The sequence below is a fragment of the Rhinolophus sinicus genome, chromosome 3 (assembly GCF_057876585.1).
Source record: "Rhinolophus sinicus isolate RSI-liver-muscle chromosome 3, RSI-T2T, whole genome shotgun sequence".
Classification (NCBI taxonomy): domain Eukaryota; kingdom Metazoa; phylum Chordata; class Mammalia; order Chiroptera; family Rhinolophidae; genus Rhinolophus; species Rhinolophus sinicus.
This window is the reverse complement of record NC_142503.1, coordinates 7,916,777-7,940,579: the sequence shown is the minus strand read 5'-3', so window position 1 is coordinate 7,940,579 and position 23,803 is coordinate 7,916,777. Positions and strand designations below refer to the sequence as shown.

The window sequence follows — 23,803 nt, the reverse complement described above, 5'->3', positions numbered from 1 at the left end:
TTCCATTTGGTAAAATATTGAAACACAATGTTCTGTGTAACATTTTGGTGGGGTAGGGGCAGATACGATGGGATGTGGTTTAAATTAAATACATTAGTTAAAGAATGCTGTAAAATTCATGTTCTTCCTCAATATTGTGTAAAACTTGTTACATACCAGTGGATAACATCTGGATATACCAAACCTAATTAAGCAAACACAGCAGGAGAAGATATCCTTATTGCTACCCATCTGACACCTGCAAATTCCTCATTGAATTATTCGTGCCAATGAGAAGATTTTAGCACTACCAAAGCCTACATCTCCCCTTCTCTCCTAAACCGAGGGAAAGTCAGTGAAATGGGAAATCGAGTACGTGTTTAAATGTAGACTCTCAAGTGCCTTGCTTTACTTAAAAGTTAGTGCTAACTCAATTTTCTAATTTTTTAATATGTGAAATTACACTACATTTTGCATGCTAATTTTATTGTGTGACTGTTAAATTCAGTATATTACTTTTTATTTAAATGTACACTGTGTATTTTAGGTTTTGAGTATTAATAAAATCAGAAATAAAGACAATTATTTTTCCCTTTAGGAATGAGTTATCTCTTCCTCAAGAAAAAAAATAGTCCAAAAAAGGCCCCCATAACTCTGTACTTGAGAAATATTTCCTGGGGGGGAAAAAAAAAGATGTTTTATCCACAAATGAGGTTTGCTAAACACTAAATTCTTTTCTCTGTCTTGAATGGTCACATTTCATACTAACACAGTAATGTCTCTGAGAATTGCTGCAGTAAAGACTCCTGTTTTCTTTGATGATAAAACTTTTCCTCTCCCCTACAACCCACTGAAATATCTAGTAGAAGAAAAAAATTGTGCAACCTATCGCAGAATATTCATTGGTCTTAGTTTCATTTGGTTTTTGGAAAGAAGAATCTCACGTAGTGAAGCTAAATAGCGCCTCCTGTGAAACCAATGCCCTGCCCATTTAAAGGGTTGGCATACTGAGGACAACACGCTGAGAAATCATGAAATGCCCACCATCAGGTGGCTGAAAAACTGGTACAAAAGATAGGAATCAAATCTGACATGTCTTTCCCTCCTCCGCCTACCAAAAAAAAAAAAAAAAAAAAATCAAAAATTAAAAGTTTGAAAGTACCCTTTATTCAAACTAATGCTAAGTGTCTCCCTAAATAATCGCAGGATCAAGTAGAAGGGTAAGTCTATCAGGACTACTAGAATGTCCTCATTTCCATTGCTTGGGTGGGTTCAAAAACAGCAGCGGTCCCTTGTAGAGCTATTTACTGTAGTCTACAGGAGACAGAATAATCTGTCTTTGTAATTCTTACCAGTTGCACTGTCCTTTGTGTCATGTCATCATAGTACTTCTTTGATGGAGCACGCAACTAGAAATGAACATTCAAATAATTTTATACTTTTTTAGTGATCATTTTCTCCACTTGGTAATTTTACTGAGTATAATAGACAGATCTTAAGTGTGCCATTTAATCAGTCTTGACCAATTAATACACTTGTATAAACCACACTCCTATTAAGATAAAAAGTTATTTTATGCTGTGCCCAGGGCCTCCAAGGCCAACCCCTCAGGTTTAGTGACTCGCCTGGAGGATCCCAGAGCTGAGCATACAGTCATACTCACAGCAGCCACTGACCCTTATCATTTTACACTTAATTGGTGCTTTTTAGGGCCTTAAATTGATTGCCTACAGGATGTAGTATCTTGACATCAAGGTTTAGCACTGAGGTTGTGATGGAATTCAAATAGTCTAGCTAATCCAAAGTCTACACTATGAATTCTTTTTTTTAATTTCTGCTTTTATTTTTCATTTCCTAGGAAATTTAATATAACCACATTGGCTTCTCAATTACACATATGTACATATAGTTAATGAAATGTGTTCAATTGAATATGTGTATTTTCTATGTAAGCTTATGTATACAGTGACACATCCTGTGTTCCCAGCCCGACTCACCCAACCTGCTCAACCCCAGCCTTCAGCATCTTACCAGACAGAACTGGTTAGGTTATTCCCCTGAAGTGAGTGTTGGCTGATAACAGCCACCTTCTCTGAGGAGTTTTCGCCCTCTCATCTGAGAGACTACACACTCTTCACCACACATAAAACTTAGGCAAAGATAACTGGCACAGAGCAAAAAAGTCTGCCTGCTTTGCACCACCCAACGTAGGACGAGAAGACTTTCAGTTCAGTTAGTGCTTCCGACCTTCTCTGTAGAATTAGAGAGCTCACTCTTGCCTAGCTCCCTCTCTGCCACAATCTTTGAACTGGGCAATGTACCAACATTCTAAGAAATCAGCTAGAATGTGAACTTCCTGTTAAAGGAACTGATAAAAATGAATGCTTTCTAGTGACCACTTCCCCCTGATCAATCAATGCAAAGCAAAGCTAGTTTTGCTTATCACCACCAAAGAACTCTTCTTAAAAAGAGTTCTTCCTCTTCATCCTCATCCATCTTCATCCTCTTTTTTCCCCCATAAAAAACCCTGATTCCCTCTTTTGTAAGCAAGGCATACTGGGATTTCTAACTAAATACATATATCCAGAATTGCAGATTCTTAGATCCCAACTAAATGCTTTTGCTTCTTGAACTGGTTCTTGTTTTGTTCAGGTTGACATGGTATCGCCCATTCTGTGCTTACAGAGGTCTTCAGGAGTGAGGAGTGTGACAACTAACGTATTCAAGAGGGTGGATCCCTGTGGTGGGGTTGCATTGGAACTGGAACCACTTTAATGGATTCTATACTAGAGGCTCAGAATGTTTGTGAACAGGTGGTTAATTCTGGTGTGTTTTCAGGAAAACAATTATACATAGGGAATTACATCTCGTAGAATTATTTTTTTAATTATTCTAATTTTTAAAATTTATGAAATTCTATAATCAGCAGTTATTTTGAATCTGGGCTTAATTGCATGCTTGTGACTCTGTATTGGAAATTTTTGTGGTAAAATGCATGATTTCCTTTAGAAAACTCAATAGCATATATTGTTGTGTAAGTTATTCCTTAAGACTAAATCAAGTACTTAAGTACTCAGTCAGATTATTCAATTTATGAAGTAATACATTAAGTAGAAAGAGGTGTTAATTCAAAAACAATATTACTTTGGTTTGATAAAACCTTCTGATCTCTGGGATTTTTAATTATATGTCCTCTAAATAAATGAGACTTTACAGAACGCCGTAATAACACATGTATACTTACCCAGTTTTTTTAAGTTTAAAGTGAAACTGTCTTTATTCCATATATTATTCTTTTAATCAATTTATCTTTGTGAAATAGCCAAATAATAACTTGTATGACATTTGTAGTTTAGAATACTTTCAACATACTTCCAATTTCAGGAGAAAAGTTACACGCCCAAAGGTGTCAAAATTATTGATGGTACGTAATGGATGGTCTTCCAAAAGACTAAGACACAGCAGGTCATGTAATTTGTCACATCCTTGTTCAAAAATAAAAGCCACATCTTTTGCATGTTGTACCTTTTTCCCACTGACATTTTTGAAACAAGCTGTGAAATTAGACTATCCAAGCAGCCCCTCTATATCAATAAGTGCTTTGTTATTTTTTAAACTGAGTTCTTATTTTTCATATAAGAAAGTCAGTTTAGTATAAAATAGTTAACATTATTGACAAAAACATTATTGAATACTAGCATTTTATTACCAGAAAAAATAAATCAGATTCCATTTAGCATATAACAGTTTTGACTTTCATGAACATTTTAATTTTATAAATGGACACATGAAAATAGCTATAATTCAAACATATTGAAATGTTTCCTTCTGTGTGAGAAAATGTGATAAACTGGAACAATAATTCCATACTGTATGGTTTGAATGATAAAACACATTTCTGGAAGTAGCTAAATGAAAATGTGAGATGTCTAAATGAATAAAAGTGATTTAATAATAATGAAGTTGTAAATAATACTATTCTAAGATGCACTTGTGTTTTCTCATTTTTTGTAAGTAGCAGCTACTTGATTAGACATCCTTTAAATTCGTAATGTTATTTATAAAAATGTATATAACCTTTGTTTCTAAAAACAACATTTTTGAAAAGAGATGGTAAAGCAAAAGAAATAGTCAAACCACACCAAAAGAAAATGAGATTCCACCCATAATTTGGTAAGTACAGAAGTTTATAATCAAGGGATTCCTAAAGAAAATGTGAAAGTGTGTTTGTTCTGCAAGTTACTGAACTTTGCAACTGTATTCCTGCTGAGCAGAAGGTAAATTGACCTAAATTTTACAGGCTCTCCAATTCTGGGTAGTAGAGAACGACTTGGAAAAACAAAGGTAGAGAATTATTGTTCAATTGCTTGGGAGAACATGCCTTCGATTGCTACATTTGATTTATTAATATTGATTTTTATAACAACTTCACAAAGCCACATGTTTATTTTCCACTTCAAAACTAATTATTCTCTTTTTTGGTGGGGTGGGGGGAATTTAAGTCTTTCAGATGAATTGGTATCAAGAAAATATTGTGCTAATATTTTATGAAATCTACAATATTAGGATAAAGAGAAAAGAAAAGAACAGAACAGAACAGCATAATTTCCTATCAAGAAACATGAACGGAAAAAAATAAAAGAAACATGAACGGCAGGCAGACATCATGACTCACGGCTTCTAAGTAGAACGAAGCACCAGGAAATGTGCTGGGCCAGCAGAGGACAGATTTTAATTCTGGCTATTGGGATGTAAAACGACTATAGATGAAGGTGCATTTGTGGTGAAGCATGATCTGAGCTTCTCTTGCTATCAAGATAGAGATGGAACGGCAGAACGTTCTGAGATTTAAAAAAAAAAATGGTGAAGTGGCTTGGTATGGTATGGCCAGTGTTAGTAAATTGTCAGGTATGGCTGGAGGTGGTGGAAAAGATACAGGGAGAAGAGTAGAAAGACTCTCCCTGTGTCTTCTGCAGGTGATAGCAGAAAATTAAGACAATATGAAGAGTGAGAGCAGGAAATACTGTTGATACCACTGTCCAGCGATAGAAACTGCTGGACTGTTCCAAGTAGACATAGATGTTATTGTATGATCACTGGGAAACCATACAACCCTATACCCATCTATATATCTACTGCAGCTTTTTACAAGCCCCTTGGTCTCTTTTTATCAGGTTCCGCACACTCAACTACTTTCCTCCAAAAATCCCATACGTGAGGTCTCAAATTGAAACTCACCTGTACTATCTATGCTTCAGAACAATTAAATTATGTGAAGATAAAAGGAGGAAGATACAGCACTCACCCCTTTCCTTATTCCTCTATTCTGCTTTAACAATAGCTAAAGCATCTTCTTTCCAGAAGACCACCTTTTTGGCTAACAGCTGCCATCAAGCCAAGGTAACTCATTCCTGGTGAGTTCCTCACTACACAGGCCTTTCAGCCATAAGTCCAGTTCCCTGGCCTCTGCTGGCTGAGGAGAGAGCATCTCATGGACTTATATAATCAACCAACCATACATCCTAAGTTTCAAAATATTATGACTACAAAGACAATTGCAATTTACCAAGAAACAAGACAAGAAACAAAGAGAAGGAATGAAAAAGGGAAGGAAATGTTGGAAATGTGAAGAGAAGACAAAGTAAGAACATGACTGTTGAGTGTTCTGGGTGCAGACTCTGTACAGAGCAGTGGAGATTCCAGGATCCTGAAATCCAGATTCAGACCTGAGCAGGGCCTGTGCATTGAACCCCAGGGGAGAGGCTTTCTCATTCACTATGGCAACGAACATCTGCCTCATGAAAGGAGAAAGATACCTAGTATGTGCTTGCATGGCACAGAGACGTCTCATCCTTTACATTTCCCTAAGTATATGTAATAAATGTTAGACTCATGGTTCTTAGAAATATTTTATTTTTATTCTTTAGAATGGATAAAATTTATATTTGATACAAATAAGGGTAATACATTTTAAAAAGCTCAAATTGATAATCATTGCTATTTGAATAAATATAATTTAATGTATGATTCCATATGAGGTTTTTATACAATGTCAACCTTAGTATTTATGTTCTCCAATTTCTGTCCAGGTCCATGTTTAACAGTTTAATTGTACTTTATAAGTTTACAGGAAAGTTAATTTTTTTAATCTTAATTGTGAACAAGTAGTTGGTACTTCTAGATTCTCCGTTTGGCAGTGGACAATCTCAATAATAATGGCGGCCCATGAAACATTACTAGTGAGAGCTCAGAAATCTTGAAATGCACTGAACAGAAAAAGGAGAAAAACAGCAATAAAAATTCAGATGCTTGAAATGGCTACCTAAAGCTACAAAACAACTTTCATTAATTAGAACCTTAAATGATGTAATGAAAACCCTGAGATCCATTCTTCATAATTTATATTTAGTTAATAAAGCAATAAAGTGTTATTTATACAAGCTAGCTATATCTGCCACAAACAAGTGCCTATTAAGCCAATTAATGCTAAATTCTAACTATCGGTAAGTCAGCGTGCTATTCCAGTATTGGTAATGATATTACTATTAATTATTATTATTATTATTATTATTATTGATAACATATATAACATGTATCATTTGCTAGTTGCTGCTCTAAGCACTTGACATTCGAATTCACAATGATGCTGTGAAGTAAGCAATACCCCCTCTTTTCAGATGAGAAGTGAAGTTTAATTTGTTTGTCTGAAGTCACATAATTATGTTTACCAGCATTGGATTCCAGACAGGCTGCTGAATGCGAGCTACTACACAACACTCAAGTGCCCTAACACACCCTATCTTATATTGCCTGCACTATTTTTCTATTCAAAAAATGGAATGATTTCTACTATCCTTTATTCATATAACACATTAAAATACAAATTACAACTTTGGAAGCTATTATTTTGGTAGGATCTCTTAATGATAATAATGATATGTTACTTCTGAGAAGAATTGATATGATTAATTTTAAGAGTTTGGGATGATAATTATTCACATATATATAATTTAAACTTAGAGAGCTCAATCTTATAGATTACAAGTTTATTCATGAGATTTCCTGTTAATATGGAATCAGTATTCTTTTTCTCATCTAAATCAGCACATTATCATGGCAGTTGTAGATATTCATTTATTCAAGAATATTACTGAATATTGCTTATGTACAAAGATAATTTCTAGGAATATATAGCTGGATTGAACAATGAATTTTTAAATATATAGATGGAGAATAAGAACTTACTGAGAATTTAGGAGAAAAGATAAATACATCAGTGCATTGCAATTCATATATTGCTTGCCATAAAAAATTACACAAATATATTCGAGTTGGATTTCACTGTCATTTCTCTGTGCCAACAGAAACCCATGCAATGAAAATTCAAAACGCAGGAGTTTAAAGAGGCATCTCATTGTCCTCCAAAGAGTGATACTTTCATGTTTTCTTACAGGACAACCGTCGTTTAAAAAATTGCTCCTCTTTCTAGTTATTTATAATGAATATCTTATAAAATTCATGATTTCTTTCAAAAAGTGAAAGATGAATATTTTTATCAAATATCAGCCACAAATTATATCAGCCTTGAACATAAAATAATTTGCACTTCTGTGACCTTCCTTACAGCATTTTTTTCTGTTTGTTAATTGGTTATTTTTCTTACCAAGAGGCTGAATTAAACAGTGGACCCCCTCCCCCAAAAAAAGTTGCAATGTGCACCCAAAGCATTTGCTGCAGTAACTCTGCTTTTTAAAATTAAATAAATAAGATTAAAAGATACTTCTGTGCCTGTGCTTTTTCATTGTGTGCCCCATCTACGTAAACCAGGCAGCACAGAGTACAGGAACTGCCCTTGAACTGAGACAAAATAACTTTTGTCCTAGTTATATTTCCAAGATACTTTCACTTGAATAATTTACTTTTCTTCTAAATTAAGCACAGCAAAATCAATACTTCTTCATCTTTTCTCTGGAGTACACCAGTTCCTAGAGCTTTCACAAATATTTTTAAAAGCAAAAAGCAGGGGAAAAGAATACACTGAGGAAATATTGTGGAAGACTACAAGACATTATCTGTGATTTGATGGTGTTAACACACAAAGCAAATCTCTCAATGAGACTTTTCACATTCATGAGCTTTTTGTAGGGAGTCAGAAAACATAGTAAAACTGTCACACAAATGAATAAAAAATTGCATGTTGTAACAACTAGGATGAAAAGTTCCTGGGGTCCTAAATGTTCATAAAAGGGGGGGAGGCACACCTATTGTGGGGTGTTCAGGGAGGATGCCCCTCTGAAAGAAATATTAGATGGGGGAGTGGAATGATGAGGTTACTTGTTTTTTACCCTCTCACCAAACAATTGGACAATTTATTGTATCAGTTTCTTTTAAAAGCCATATGACTGTCAGGAGTGGGGCAGATATGCTTTAAATTTTTACCTGGAGAAAAATACTATCTACTGAGCTTTCCAGGGGCTATTGAATGTGACAAAAATAAACAAGAAATTGTATCCCAATTTACATTAAAATTTCCACAATGCAATTCACATTTCTAGTCATTCCCATGGTTCCACATCCTCACTGATTGTTTATATTATCTCTTTTTAATTTTTTGCCAATATGATAAATATGAAATGCTATTTCCTATAGTTGTATCTCCATGACTACCTGTGCATTCGAGAATCTTTCATATGTTCATTAGCCATCTTATATTCTCTCCTTTAAATTTCCTGTTCATTTTTATCTCATTCAATAGCCTCAGGATAGCTCAGTAGATAGTACTTTTCTCCAGGTAAAAATTTAAAGCATTTCCACCACATCCCTACCAGCTATATGATTTTTTAAAAGAAACTGATACAATGAATAGTCCAATCTCTTTGGAAGTTTTATGAATACAGCTTTACTTACAGTAGACCTTTATTGGATTGACATTATTCAAAAAAGTTCTTGGTAAAATATTCTTGCAAGGAAAAATTCTCTCGAAAGCCACCTATGAGCTTCCACTTCCAGGTTAGAGAATTTATTTAATCAAAAAAGAAGTCAACAAAAACTATTTTCAGAGAAGAATCTTGGCCATTCCATCAGGGACCCTTTTGCTCCTAGTCGGAGAATACCTATATCGTGTCTTCCGTTTTCACCAAAGGATGTCAGTTCTACCTTAGAACTTTAAAATTTTGTTGGGTACCTATAAAGTATCATAGAATATCATCATAGGTACCTGTAAGGGAATAAGATATAGAATTACAGCCATTCTGTATCTTCTAAAAGTTTGGTCCAGACAAACAGATACTAATATGACATTCAAGATTAATAAAGATATGAATTGCATTAGATTTTAGGTCATGCAAACTATGTAGAAAAATAGTTTTTCATAAATGTCGTATGCCACCCTTCAACACCGTGTCTTCTCCCAGTTTGTTCCAAATCTTTGTTTTTAATTTACCGGTGAAACTCATCACAGTTTTCAATGATTATTCAATATTACTTAGAGTTTATGCTTATGAGCACACTGGTATTGGTACTGAACAATTGTCTTTTGGATTAAGAGGTAACTAACGTAATCTGGTGTGGTGTTAATTTCTAAAAGCTCTGCCCTACATTGAAGCAGAGTAAGGAGAACAAAAGAAGAAATACACTTCACAGCCCTTCCCTGATATCTTACAGAAGGTATACCTAAAAACAAACAATGTTCTATCACCGTCCAAATATAAGCTGATCATAAATATAACTAAAGTTATGAACAAAATAAAGTTACCACTAAAATAAAAGATATTATTGTTCTCTACCTGCCTCTGGGGCACCACCTCAAATGAAAAATTCTTGAAATTAATGCCAAACTGACTTCAACCTTATTATCCCTTCTCTAGTTTATAATACAAGGTACCAGTTCTCTCTTCTACGTTTAAGCCCAAAAAGGATCTAAGAGTCTCACGTTCAAACCAAAGAATGTATTTGTTAAAACAAGAAGATAAAGAAGTAAAAATGTGGACTGGAAGAAGTCAAAGCTGCTCATATTGTATGATCAGATTCCTCAGTTCCTTCCACTTAAAAAAAAAAAAAAGTCAGGGTAGTTAAATTTGAATTAATTTTTTTCATATATTCTCTCCCAAGCTACTCTTAAGTAGTTAGAAATCCATTAATAACATCAGATTTTTCTTTCCCCAGTAGAGGGCAGTGCTACATATGGAAACCAATATATTACTAAGTTCTTCCAGAGAGCATGAATGAATGACCCCATTAACTCCTGCGCCTGGAATAACTTCATTTTGCTGCTTGAAACATGGAAACAAATCCAAAGGATTTAAGTGGCAACGGAGATATGAAGAATTATAATGTGCACATAACTAAGCAACAACTACAAGCCTGGGGAGCACTGATAACACTACGTTTAATATGAGTTATAGAAGGGTTTTCAAATAATGGGTCAAATAGGTGTGTCCATGAGAGTTATACATTGGCGAGTTTTTCAAAATTAATAGCCAACAGTACCAGAATATTGGAAATTGCCTTTGGTTTTCTTCCTGCTTACTAGAATTCAGATAAAGACCTGGAAGGCTAACATTCTGAATGACATCATAATTTGCTATGATGTCAGTTCTAGCTATTGAAGCTTTTACTCCAGCTGGCTTTCTATAGGAAGTGATTCCTCCTTCTAAATCAAAAATCCCAAATTCGTGATCCTTATATAGTGTACTTCGCTATATAGCCTATGATGACATCAGCATCCTAAAACCAAAAACTGAAGGAATATTTTATAATAAACCTCCTTCTCAAAGATACAGAAATAATGACATATTTATTTTTTTAGCATTTGAATACCTTACTTTAAAAAACCAGGAGCTGCAATATGTGTGTCTGATCTTCAGGGGGAAAACAAAATCTATTATTTTCTATAACGTCTAATTTCATTTGTTTTTTACTCTATATACATATGAAACCAGCTCCTAGAAATTACTGTGCTGATTCGTCAATTATAGAGCTTTGTACACTTCGTCTGGAATACAGTGTTTACCTTGAAACATTTCCACCATGTATCTTTATTGGAATCCTCGGCTTAAAACTTATTTTATTTTTTACTTGTGAACATAATTGATTATTGAAAATGACTTCATGTTTAGTCTTTAGACTGCCCTCTTTTCAGACTTTTAGGAAGAAGGAATTTTATCTTCTTTATTTAGTAAAGTGCTTAGAAATGAATATTTGCTGCTGCTGATGATGATGACAATGAAACTTCCATGGGATTTCTTTTCTAGTCCAACATTTAAACCTCAACTAAGAAGAATGCCTATAAAAACATTTAAATAAATATGAGTATGAGTGAAACATTTCCAACTAGTTTTAATACAGCACCTAAATCGACATTGCCATATCCTGGCTCTCCTATTAAAGTGCTCTGCAGGGAGGAGAAGAAATTGGTAATTTGACAGAAAATTATTATTCAAAATAGTTACTAAAAAAAACATACTGTCTACAGGAATCTCCAGGAACCAACTGTAAATTACATTTAATCATTTGACCTGAAAAATATGAATACAAAGTATTCTGCTATCATAAAAAATGCATTGATATAACTATTAAACGAGGAGAAAAGGAGCTAATGCGAATGAAGGAAACCTGTTTTGGGGCACAGTGTGAGCCTCTTAGTTTAGTTCTAAGCTCTGCCGCTTAGCTGGGTTAACCTCAGTTCTTGCATCAGTTCATTGGTGGCAACATGACTTTCCTTGGACGAGTGATGCTGGCATTATAGGCAAAGGTCTATGGAGTACCTGTGTTCATGCCCACGCTGTGTTTGTTGTGTGGTAAACGCTGATGACTCTCCCGAGCTCTGCAAATCACCTTTTATTGGATGTTGGGCAAATTATTGACTTCCTTGAATCCCTTCTTCATCCCTCAAATTAGAATTATAATACCCACCTATCTTACCAAGGAATGTTTTAAATTTGAAATGAGATATTAAACGTATAAGTGTGAAAACACTTTGCAAGTGCTACACAGCTTTATAAACATTAGGATCTGTAATTAATTGGGAATATATACAGGAATTAAACTGGCATATGAGAAGCTCCTTTGCATACTCCATTATCTGGGGGAAACGGTTTAGAAAGATTTTTTTGAATGAAAAGATTACATTGGCTTGTAGAGAACAGGCCATTATTTACAGCACCGTTGTCACTGTGTGTGTGTGTGTGTGTGTGTGTGTGTGTGTGTGTGTGTGTGTGAAAATCGTGTTTACATGTTTCAGAATTTTGCCTGAATGCTGTTGGATTTAGTGGTTCAAAACTAATGATGTTGTGTATACGTTCAAAGTACAAGACTCTTGAATTACATTTACCCTTTTAAGGTAAATATTATTTTATAAATATGTGAGGTTCATATTTTCACTCAAGGAAAATTTTGTTACTGCCATTTTACTGATAAGAAAATCCTGGTCAATATTACAAGGATTTATATCCAGAATTACTGTATATATCTGCCACTTAGGAGTTGGTTCCTTAAAGAACTAAGGACACAGATGACTGAAACCTATAGTCTCTGAAGAAAGGAATGGAAATGTGCAAACTCCAAACTTAGGTCCCTATCGAAGCTCATTACTGGCAAGCATCATCAACAGCGAAAGCCTCGCTGGCAACCACTGCAGAGAAACCCTGTGGAAGGGCCGTTAAGCTCCTTTCAGTATCCCTCCCTCCAGACAACCAGGGCCTCCCTGTGCCTTCCAAATGCCCATTCAGATCTGTCTTCCTCAGAGAATCAGAAAAGACTATTTCTATGCTTAAACAAACATTATTAGTAGTTGTGAGGATATTGGCAATACCTAATGTATCTGTCCATCGGTTGATTTACCTACTTACTTAATCAAGGATTACTCAACCTCCTAAATACGCATACAGATCGCACTAACATTTTGATAGATTAGATAGATGATAGATAGATAATAGCTAGATGATAGAAAAACTTGAAACTTGTGGAATTGCCACGCCAAAGTCTTTGCCTTTATTTTATAAGTGGCGGCGACTTATCTGTCCTTCTAATGGCCCATATTCCTAAGAATAAATGGGGGTATGGGAGAACCGTATTATCTACTCCGATGAGGAAATGCAGAGCCAATGGTAACTTAAAAGACCTGATGTTGGAATTGTTCTCTCAATAGACACTTGGTTCTCCCATCAACTCCACAATAAGTCGTGCTGCCTAATAAATCTCTCAGAGCATAATTTAATGCACACATATCTTATAGTTTTCCCTCTTTCATACCTACAAATTCTCTTTTGTCAGTTCCTAAAACACACCGTGCTACTTCCTGCCATGGGTCCTTCTCACATCCTGTTTGCTTAACCTGGAATGGCATCCCCCTGCATCTGGGTCAGGCTGCTTTCGGATGGGCTGTCATAAAACTGAGACCCTTCCCTTAGGAGGACCTATCTGTAAGCATGTATCACATGACTGTTATGTCTATGAATATGTCTTTCCCACCGGGATGGAAAAGACTGGAAATGTCTTTTCACACATGAAAATCAGGGCGGGTGTCTATTTTCTCATTATGCCGAGGATTCTCGCACAGTGTCACACTCATGGTAGATACTTGGTAAATACTGCTGGATAAATGAAGTTGGGAGGTGTAAGCAGTTTAAGCAGAGAAGCAGGCATTCAGTTCTGCAAGACTTTGGATTATTGTGTCTCATTTTAAAAAGCAAAAGATATTATGGGACTGCTTTATGGTTAGAAAGTAGGAAGCAGGTAAAGAAGCTGAGAAATAATGAGGTACTTCAAAGCCTCTAATGGATGCTGTGTATAACAGCATCAAATGCCACGGAGAGGTAGAAGAGTACGGCAACTGAGGGGGAATAACAATGTGGCAAAAATAAAGGTACGTTCTCTGGGGAATTTTCAAAACAGCGTCGGGAACAGAAAGTACATTGAAAGTTGCTCCTTGAAAAGTAAGAGGTGATTTGGGACCGTCATTTGGTTCATATATATTAGAGAAGGGGGTAGCAGAGGGTGATTATAAAAGAAAGATGATGATAGAATGCTTGCTAGAGGATCCTTGCTACTGTGAAATCATGGCCATTCCCTCAGACAGCTAATTAGGTGTTTATTTAAATATTTCAAGGTATGTTTAACTAATTGTAAATAATATTGTGATCATACCTGAATAAGATAGAATAAAAAAATCATAGAATGCAATCCATGGAAAGTCAGCTAGTTCAACTTCTACTTGTTAAGATAAGGAAACCCGGAGACAGAGAAATCAATGTTTTGTTCCAGGTAACCAAGCACTATTAGGACAGGGGTGTCATAGAGGTGTAAAGTAAGGCGTTGGAAATGTAGTCAGTGATATGGTAATAACCATGTATAGTTCCAGGTTGGTACTACACTAGTCATGGGGATCACTTCTTAAATTATAGGAATGTCTAACCATATGCTGTACACCTGAAATTAATATAAAATAATATTACATATCAACTATAATTGAAAAAATTTAAAAGGGGGGAAGTTTAAGGAGAGTAAGAGGTTTAAATGTCCAGGTATCAAACAAGTAAGTCATGGGGATGTAATGTACAAAATAGGGAATAGAGTCAATAATATTTTGATAACATAGTACGGTGTCAGATAGTTGCTGTACTTATCATGGTGATCACTTCTTTAGGTCTATAAATGTTGAATAATTATGGCGTACCCCTGAAACTGATATAATATTATATGTTAACTATAGTTTAATAAAAATCTTTAAAAATAAACAATAACTAAAATATGAAAAAAAAATTAAAACAAAATATTCTTATCTAGTCAAACCCAGACTAAGGATCTGTATTTGATTTTTCCTTTTTCCTTTTTCCTGAGGTTCCCCAATGGCTTACCGCAGCATTGTTGCTGATCCTATCTTTACTCAAGACAATGATATTTTGTTTACTTTAGGTCTTTATGCATTAATTTCAGTTTTGGGGTTTATTGTTTGTTTATTTTGGGGGTTTATTGTGTGTTTATTTTTAAGATTTTTATTAAAAAGAAGAATGGGAAGAACCTATTCCCTTTCCCAGCCAAGCAATATTTCATTGTATATATTATCCATTTATCCAACAACTGACACCCAGGCTGCCTCTCCCTCTTGGCCATTGTAAACAATGCTGCAATTAGTATGTGGATGCACACATCCCCTCAAAGTAGGTTTCTTCAGATAAATACCCTGAAGTGGGATTACTGGGCCCTTCATTGTCTCTTCTTATAGCTTTTGTTTTAAAGTCTATTTTGTCTCTTGTAAGTATTGCTACCCCAGCTTTTTGTGTTTCTTTTGTTTCCATTTTCATGAAATGTCTTTTTCTGTCCCTTTACTTTCTGTCTGTGTGTCTTTCAATCTGAAGTGAGTCTCTTGTAGGCAGCGTAAGGGTTTTCTTATTCATTCAGCCAGCCTATGTCTTTTGATCAGAGCACTTAATCCATTTTCATTGAAAGTAAATGTTGATAGATGTGTAGCTATTGCCATTTCATTATTCATCATTTTGATTTTTTTTTTTTTTTTTCATCTTAAAGAAGTTGCTCTAACATTCCTTGTAATACTGATTTGGTGGTGATGAACTTCTTTAGCTTTTTTTTTTTTTTTCTGGGAAGCTCGTCATCTGTCCTTTGATTTTAAATGATAACCTTACTGGGTGTAGTAGGCTTGGTTGTAGGTCCTTGTTTTTCATCACATTGAATACTTTGTGACAATCCCTTCTGGCCTGCACACTTTCTGTTGAGAAATCAGCTGACAATTTTATGTGAGCTCCCTAATAAGTGACTAGTTGTCTTTCTCTTGATTCTGTTAGCATTCTCTTTTTCTCTTTAACCTTTGCCATTCTAATTATGGGGTGTCTTGGTGTGGGCCTGTTTGGGTTCATCTTGTTTGGGACTCTCAGTGCTTCGTGGACTTGTATGTCTATTTCTTTCACCAGGTTAGGAAAGTTCTCAGTCATTATTTCTTCAAATATCTTCTCAATCCCTTGCTTTCTCTCTTTTCCTTCTGACACCCCTATGATGTAAATGTTGTTACACTTGATGTTTCCCAGATGTCTCTTAAACTCTCCTCATTCTTTTTTCTTTTTATTGTTCTGATTGGGTGTTTTCTGCTACCTTGTCTTCCAAATTGTTGATTCGATCCTCTGCTTCATCAAGCCTGCTGGTGATTCCTTGTAGTGCATTCTTCATTTCAATTATTGTATTCTTCACTTCTGCCTGGTTCTTTTATGGTTTCTGGGTCCTTTTTTATGCTTGCTGCCTCTTAGTTGAAGTCCTCACTAAGTTCCTTGTGCATCCTTATAATCATTGTTTTGAATTCTGCGTCTGGTAGGCTGCTTGCCTCCATTTTGTTTACTTCTTTTTCTGAATTTCTCTCTGGATTTTTTTTCACTTGGGACACACTTCTTTGTTTCCTCATTTTGACTGCCTCTCTGTGTTTGTTTCTATGTATTAGGTAGATCTGCTATGTCTCCCAGTCTTGGATGGGTGGTTTTATGTAGTAGCTGCCCTGTGGGGCCCAATGGCACAGTCTTCCTGTTTACCTGCTTTGGGTGCTCTAGGAGTCCCGTGTGTGGGTTGTGTGTGCCCTCCTGTTATAGTTGAGGTTTGATTGCTATTGGCACATCAGTTGGTAGAATTTACCCTCAGGCTGACTGGCTATGGGGTTTGGCTATGTCCATAGCTTATGGGCTACTGTGGGGGGGCTTACCCCACTGAGTGTGAGTCACCCCAGTGGGCTCTGGTGCTTGTTGGGACCACTTTTTGGGTGTGCCACTTGTGGGACTAATTGGGCAGTGCTCTGCTGTGGTCTGAAGCCAACCTTCCAGTATGCTGGTTCTGGGGCCTCATGGGAGGGGCTCTGGTGCAGGCCCAGGTCACCCACTGCCTGTAACTGTTTGGGGACTACTTAGTAGGAGCTACATAGAGATCTGCAGTTGTTTGCTGCCTGTGCTAAACCTGGAGGCATGTGGGAAAGTCCACACTATGAACCAAGGGTGGCTGCCAACAGTACTAAGCCTGGCATAGCTCTGCAATAAGCTGGGACACACTGAGGCCTGCTGCCACTTGCTGGCCCCCTTAAGGTAAAGCTGTTGATAGAGCTTTGAGTGTCATGCAAGTTGGGGGAGGCAAGGCCTTAGGGAGTCCTTAGAGTGGGAAGAATTATGGTCACCAGATTAATGTAAATTCTGGTTTGGTGCCACTGCTGAGCCTGGAGCTACTCAGCAAAAGTCTCAGAGCACACTGAGGCTAGTTGCTGCCCACTAGGGAGCTGCCAGATTCTGATAGGTTTTCAACAAAGAGTGCAATGCGGGTGGGGCTGACTGCTGGAGAAAGTGCCACCAGCCTTGGAAGAGTTGGGTGGGGCAGGGTCCCCGTGAGTCAGCAGGATCGAGCAGAGCTCACCAGGCCAATCAGATTCAGATTTGGCTGTGGTGGGGGCGGGCTCAACAAGGGAAAGATGGCGCCCGCTTGCTGGCTGCATGGGAGGACCTCACACAGGGAAAATGCCAACTGTCCCCCAGTTCGCCCCCGAAGCCACACACCTCAGTCTGCCCCCAAGCATGTCTCTCCAACACCTCCCGAGCCACCGTTCTTCCATTTGAGCCAAGGTGAGTGCCTGCAAGCGAGCGAATCTGTGCGTGGGCCGTTTAAGAGGCCGTCTGGGTTTCCCGCAGCCTCTGTCCCTCTCAGATGGTTGGAGTCCCCACTGTTTTTCACAGCCAGATATTGTGGGAGGGCTCCTCTTCCCACCACCAGCATTCCTGGCTGGGGAGCCTGGTGTGCGTCTGGGACCCCTCACTCCTCCAGGTGCAACCTATATGGCCAAGATATCCCTCTTAGTTCTCAACAACCACAGAGAGGTTTAGAGTACGTTACGGGCCTCCACCCCTCCTACCAGTCTCAATGTTGCTTCTTTATATCCTTAGTTATAAAAGTTCTGTTCAGCCAGACTTCAGATGGTTTTCCAGGTTGATTATTCGATAATTTAGTTGTAACTTGAATGTGTTCACGGAAGGAAGCAGGCACAGTGTTGATCTATTGTGCCACTGGACCTGTCTGCATCACAGCTTTTTGTTCAAGTCATCCTGGAACTCAGGAGGGCAGCTCACAAAGCCTGTTTCCCTTGGTGACAGCCTTGAGGGTCCTCACGCAGATCCTCCTATTTGACAAACATGGTCGGATTTCAAGTTTCTAGATCTGTCAACATAACTGAGTTTTCCAGGTACTGGACCATAAGTGTTTCCAGTAGGCTTTTCAGTAGGGAGAAGAGGCGGGCTTTCTGGATCCTCTCATCATCAAAACAGAGGAGGTCCATGTCCCCAGCAACTTACTTTGCAGACCTGAACCTGGGGGGTGGGGGGGGTTGGCTGAGTGTTCTTTGCCCAGTGACATGAATGCTTTGGTTTGGGACACCACTGAGAGTTGGAGAGGAACAGCGGCTGGTTTCAGCAAAGCTGCAGGGTAGGTGGGGTTTTCTGAGGAAGCTGATTTCTTCTGCAGCAAAGGCCGAGGCGCAGGAGTTGGAACAATCTTCCTGTCATCAAGGCTCTCAGTCACAGTCTCTCCTCCCAGAATCTCAGGATTAACATTTCACACAAGGCCAGGATTTGGTTTCTTTGGCAGTTCAGGTTTGGTTACTTGGATGTTTCTTTCCATGGAAAGTGTGGGTTGAACCTTTCTGTAGAGGCCACCTTGAGTCTGTTTTCATTCCAGGAGTCCAATTCTCCAGAAGCTCTGCTGGCAGCTGGTTTGAGAGCCATGCAGGGTTTCCCTGAGGAAACAGCAGACCTTGGGGGGAGTGTGCAGGGAGCAATCTCTGGTTTCTGGGGCAGTCCTGAGGTTTCTGTATTTGTCTATCAAATGCTTTGATCCTTCAAACAACACTATTTTGCCTTTGTTCTGTGTTCATAATGGCCATCACTGCCTGACTAGCTAGTTGTTGGTACTGTCTAACAGAGAGGGCCGGCTTGGGGGTGGCTCATCTTCTGTGGCTGCTGGGCCGATTTTCTGTTGATTCTGCTCTTAAAGTGAGTATCTCTGGCTACTGCTCTGAGATTGCTTTTTGATCTTAGTTTTGGCACTGGATATCTTGTAGCACTGGAGTTTTCTGGACAATTCTACTCTTCAGAAATGTCAAAGACTATTAAAGGTGGCATGTTTATGGGAAGATCCCTGGCTGAGATGACTGGGGAGGCTGAAGAGGTTCGAGAGGTGCCTGTAGTGTTGTCTATTTCTTCTGAAACGTCAGTCTGAGTTGCAACAGTCATAGTGTGCCTTGGACTGGCAGCAGCATTATTATTATTTGTAGTATTAACTTGAACTTGGTTGATTTCTTTTATAACTTGTTCATAAGATGGTCAGGGCTCAACAGGAAGTCGCTCATTGGGCCTGCTGTAGGGCGTGAGGGAGAGCTGCGTCCTGTGGCTGGGGCTCCGGGAAAGCACGAGGCTGGCCTCAGAGGCTCAGCTACCACAATGGTGATCTCTGGGCACCTGCTATCCCTATGAAGCTCAGTCTGAATAGAAGTCTGAGGAGATCTTTTGATTACTGCTCTAATGAATGATAAGGGTCCTTGGATTGGAGAACGACGCTCTGGTATATTCCATTCCTTCCAATCTGGTCTCTGGTAGAGGAGTGGCAGTTTGGAAGGCCTAGGGACATTTGGGGAAGGACTGAATTGTGTGGCCTCAGCGTCGGAGCTGGAGGGACAGGAACCATTGCTGTCCCCGAGTGAAGCCTGACAGACACTAATTTCCATTTTTTAAATATTGCATTAAAATATTTTTTATCTTGAAATAAAAGAATTTGTAGTATATTGTTCACCATATGTTAAAGGAAAGCAAAGTAAAATGCCCTTGTCCCAAAACTGCTCCTACTCACTAAATCATAATTAGTTAAAACCATGCAATTCCATTTAATTTTGATGATACGCCTTTCTTCTTCAGAAGCAGAAACTGTTTCCATAGTTATGCTTACATTTTTCATTTGGTAGATGTCCAAGTACTTCTCTTTGCAAGTTATGTATCATATAAGCTAAAAATAATGTCTAGATGTTTTTTCAGAATAGAAGGAATCCTAGCCTAATGTGATAAGTGGCGTCTCCCATCTGCAGTGATAATGATTCCATTGGGCTGGTAGGGTCAGCTTCAGGACTAGACAGAGTCCACGGTCTATCTCGATGCATCTTCAGTTTGTAACATTCAGAATTTCAGGGATGGAATACATTTGCTTCTGTGTGCTTTAATCCATAGCTGTAATGATGATGTCTGACTCATTCTTTTCATTTTATGTATTTGAGTGGCAATTGAATGGCCAATATCCAGAAGCAAATTATTAAAATAGGAACCATAGGGTAATGAAAAACATACATAAGACACACCCTGTTGTCTAAGTTGTCTATAGCACAGTAAGGGAGGGTGCCATAGTATACATTTTTTCCTGTTTTAAAATTGTATTTATATCCCCTTGAAATCCACATAGATATTGTTGCCAAGTGAGAGTAGAAAATCATTATGACTTAGAGAGCTAAGGATTCAATAACTGTAATATTATTACGTTACAATAAAATGTAAGACTGTAATGGTGTTACATTCTTAATAGTCAAAATTAAATTATTCCCTTCAATTTTTTTTTTGTACAACTATGTCTTCAGTGAGAACCATAGAAATAATTTTTAAATGATGAGGATTAAATTCTAAAGAATATCAAAAAGAGCAATACAAAATATTCCCAAATTCCATTCTCTGATCCATCCTTTTAACATTTTTTTCCCAAACACATATTTTCCACAATTTCAAATAAATATTTCTAGCCAGCCCAGAAGTATTTCATTATCTGCAAGAGAACTATGCATCATGGCACCTGACATATACCATCTTATGTGTCAGAGCTATGGCCAAGAAATGGTTACTTAATTTTACCAATTCCAAGGAAGGATAGTGGGGCCTAGTGGGAAATGGTACTGAGTCATCACTGGCAGTGAGTGAGAGTTCCACAACCATTTGCTGGTTATGACAGAGGCTTTGTCCCAAAACGAGACACTCTCCTGTCCTATCTCACTTTTGGTTGGAGATAGATTGGAAAGAACTCAACACTGAACTAGCAGCCCCATGGATATTCACTAATTTTAATTGAATGAATTGAATGTCCAGTCTAGATATAATTTTTCAAACCCTATTAATAAAGTATTTTGGGTTTTGGCAAAAGTCTCTGCAAGGTTTCTTGCTGTAATGTTAAGAATTTGTAAGATGCACGAGATGCCTAGAGATTATAAAGGAGTCAGTGCTGTAACTGCAGTTGGAAAGGGTGGGGGGGAGATAATGTCCTATGCACTAGAAAGCTCACCTTATTTATATACTTGTGCACAAGAAACTTAAATACAAATGTCATTTTTAAAATACCTGGATGAGAGCAGGGCACTAGGGAACAAGCAACACTGCCTAAGGGAGGAAAAAAAGATATGTCAGATTTATTTTATTTCTCGCTGTAAATAGGAGCCAAAATTAACATCTTATGCTGGGAATACGTTTTATCTTTGCGAATATTATCTGACTTGTTAAAGATATACTTTTTTCCTTCTTTTTTGGCAAAACTTTCATACTTTATCATCTAAACTGACCATTACTTATGTTTCATCACTCTCCAGGCTAAATGTTCCTGAAAGATTGACTTTGTACAATGTGAGGTGAATTTTTAAAGCTTGTGTCACAATACACGCCAGTGGTACACGTTATGCCATCCCAAACAAATACCGTCGCAAGGACCTTCCACCTTCACAGCATTCTTGCGTGCGGCGCGGCGCTGGTTTTGCTGGTCAGTTGTAAGGAAGAGAAAGTGCTCGGGGTTCTAACGGTGGCGCTGAGACTCAGCTGACAGAGGCTGCGGGAGGAGGAGGAGCAGGGCTGTAGCTGAGTCCAGGAAAACTCAGAGCTGAGTTCGAGGGTGCGGAGCATTGATCCAGAGCAGCCAACCTGGGTACAATCAGAGAGAAGACTGAGACGCAGAGAGTTAATGTGGAGCGATGGGGCTGAGGCCGTGTCAAGTTCAGTGGGTAACCAGACTCTGTAAAGAGCAGAAGAAGGCCCGTGGCTGAGACTGGCCGCAGGTCAGGGTGCTGTGTGTCCAATAGGTCTGAGTGGACATGTGGGGCTCAAGCGGACAGTGGTGTGGGACAAAGGCTGTGAATAATGTGAGAGCACAAAATAATCGTTGATGTTGCCTTGGATCCAGGCTTCGGGGATAGAGATCATGACCTATGAGACAGACCCTCCGAGGCTAGACAGGGAGACTGAGGCCAACAAAAGAGAAAATGTAGATTTTTAATATAGATTATATGACATGTAATATATGACGTATTATATATGATATAGTATTACATGTAATATTATATATTACTGTATGTTGTCATGATAATGTATTTCACATGTTCTACATGTGGAGCAATAGAGACACAGAGAACCTGCTGAGTAGGTAGCAATGTGCTAGATTCCTATCACTTTAAAATAAAAGCCTGCACTTCCCATGTGTGTGTCTGAAATTAAATCTAATTATACCCATTTGAGAACCAAAGCAAGGCAGTATGTGAGGAGTTCAGTCCTCCCACTGAGCTAGCCTAACAGAGGGACACATGAAGCGGAGACCAGGAGCCTCCAGGACTGGGGGGGGGGGGGGGCGGGGGAGGCAGCCGACCCTGCCTCTGGAAGGGACTGATAACAGGCTGTGGGATCCTTTCTGATTTTCCTCCTCTCCACTCGGGTCAGCTCAGTTTCACATATTTCATCTTCTTCATCAGGGCTTGCTTTTTCCCACCCCCCTGCCATATGGAATAGAGAAACAAATGTTCTCTCCACTGCCAAACTTAGAGACGCCAATGAACCAGATGCCTGAGGAGAAATTCTCTATTTGGCTGAGCGCAGCCCGGTCAGCTCTGCATAGGGCTGAGTTCAGCGCATACAACGCTGCCCGGGGCTTCTGTCTGCTGTGTTGGAGGAGGGGAGAATTTAATAGAAACTGGAAGGGTCAAGTTTTAAAAACGATGTGGTTTTCATACAGATCCCTCATGTGATATATTTTGCTCAGAAGCCTGATATGCCCGGATTAGGAAGTCACATATACTATAAAGGGAGGGGTCAAATGCTGCTCAGAAACTCGTGGTGACTGGGGGGCAGGGGGATTCGTCAACGGGCACACTAACAGGGACACAATCGCAAAGTTGCGGGATCACCGAAACTATGGGTGTGTCTGTCTGGAGATATTCCTTTTTCTTTCTTATCCCTAAGGGAAGGCACCTGATCTCTGCTGCTCGTGAAATGACTGGGCGGAGGACCTGTGGGCTAGACTTCCTGACTGCAGTCTCTCCCCCTGGTACTTGTCACAGTGCTGCCCTGGTTTCTGGCACTTGCCAGTCCTGAGCTTTTGGGGTCCCAAAAGGATTAGCACTGGTTTGTCTTCTGCCTTGCTCCACACTTAGCTTTCTCCATGATGCTTTGTGACCATTCATCCACACAAAGAAGGGTCATAATGTCCCACTCCCGTCCAATTTTTGTCATCCTGAGATGGTACCGTACCTAGTTTTCAGCTTGGCTGTCATTTTAACTGCATGTCATGTGGTGCTCGAGGGTCTCAGAGATCAACCTCATGTTGGGTCATTCACTAGAACAAGTCACGGGACTGTTGTCCTTTGTACTCATGGCTATAGTTCATTACCATGAAAAGAATGCACAACGGCAATTGCAAAATAAAGACACTGTTGGAGGAAGTCATTGAGAAGACATGGCCAGCAGGTGACCTGCGAGCTGGACCCAGGAAGTTGGAGGCTCCTCAGCCCCTCCCC

General features: G+C 38.6%; 1 pseudogene; it reads right to left on the bottom strand.

Moving 5' to 3' along the window:
- Positions 1-18,116: 18,116 nt before the first annotated feature.
- LOC109435514 (uncharacterized) lies at positions 18,117-19,729 on the bottom strand (annotated as a pseudogene).
- Positions 19,730-23,803: the final 4,074 nt, after the last annotated feature.